At 40.4% G+C, this 617-nt stretch overlaps 1 pseudogene; it reads right to left on the minus strand.

The window, feature by feature from the left end:
• Positions 1-361: 361 nt before the first annotated feature.
• The window catches only part of LOC105001965, a 1,678-nt pseudogene continuing 1,422 nt past the window's right edge, over positions 362-617 (minus strand).

A 617-nucleotide genomic window follows, 5' to 3' on the forward strand; every position in this document is an offset into this window, starting at 1 on the left:
TGATTGATTTTTAAAAATCCATATTTATTTTTCCTGCCTGAAGTATTTTACGTAATGATATTAACTCTTCAAGGCTGTTTTCCTGTTTTACCTTGAAGGATACTCACATCTCCCCTTCCGACTTTTTTTGTCCTAAATTCATTAAAAGCATTGCTCTGTCGTAGATTCATATGCAGGTGCTCTGGTTGTTTGAAGATCATGGGAAAAACTTGGTTTTGTAATGTGTGGCAGTTTGGAGGTCATTTTGGAAGTTGTGGTTCCTCACTCGTGGTCACATTCATCTGCTCGATTCTGCTTATTTCCATTGACTATTCCACAGGTGGCTGAGGATTTGCCATGCTAGACATAGCATCTCTTCCCCTCAAATCCCCAGAAATTTGATGGGGCCAATGGGTATCTGTGGGTTGCCAATACTTCAAGGTGTCTGGATTTTTAATTCAGAGGAAAACTTTTCTTCTATGTTTTCAGGGACAGATGGAGCCACATATGCAAAACATGCCTCATTTCTAGGTGGTTGGCAATCTTACTGAACTCGGAGCCACCAGGGCTGTCAACAGGTAGGTATTCGGTATGTAAACTTTGATTCACATCCTCTTCAGATTGCAACAGGAATTTAA

The sequence above is a fragment of the Bison bison genome, unplaced genomic scaffold (assembly GCF_000754665.1).
Source record: "Bison bison bison isolate TAMUID 2011002044 unplaced genomic scaffold, Bison_UMD1.0 scf7180017864387, whole genome shotgun sequence".
In the NCBI taxonomy this organism is placed as follows: Eukaryota; Metazoa; Chordata; class Mammalia; order Artiodactyla; family Bovidae; genus Bison; species Bison bison.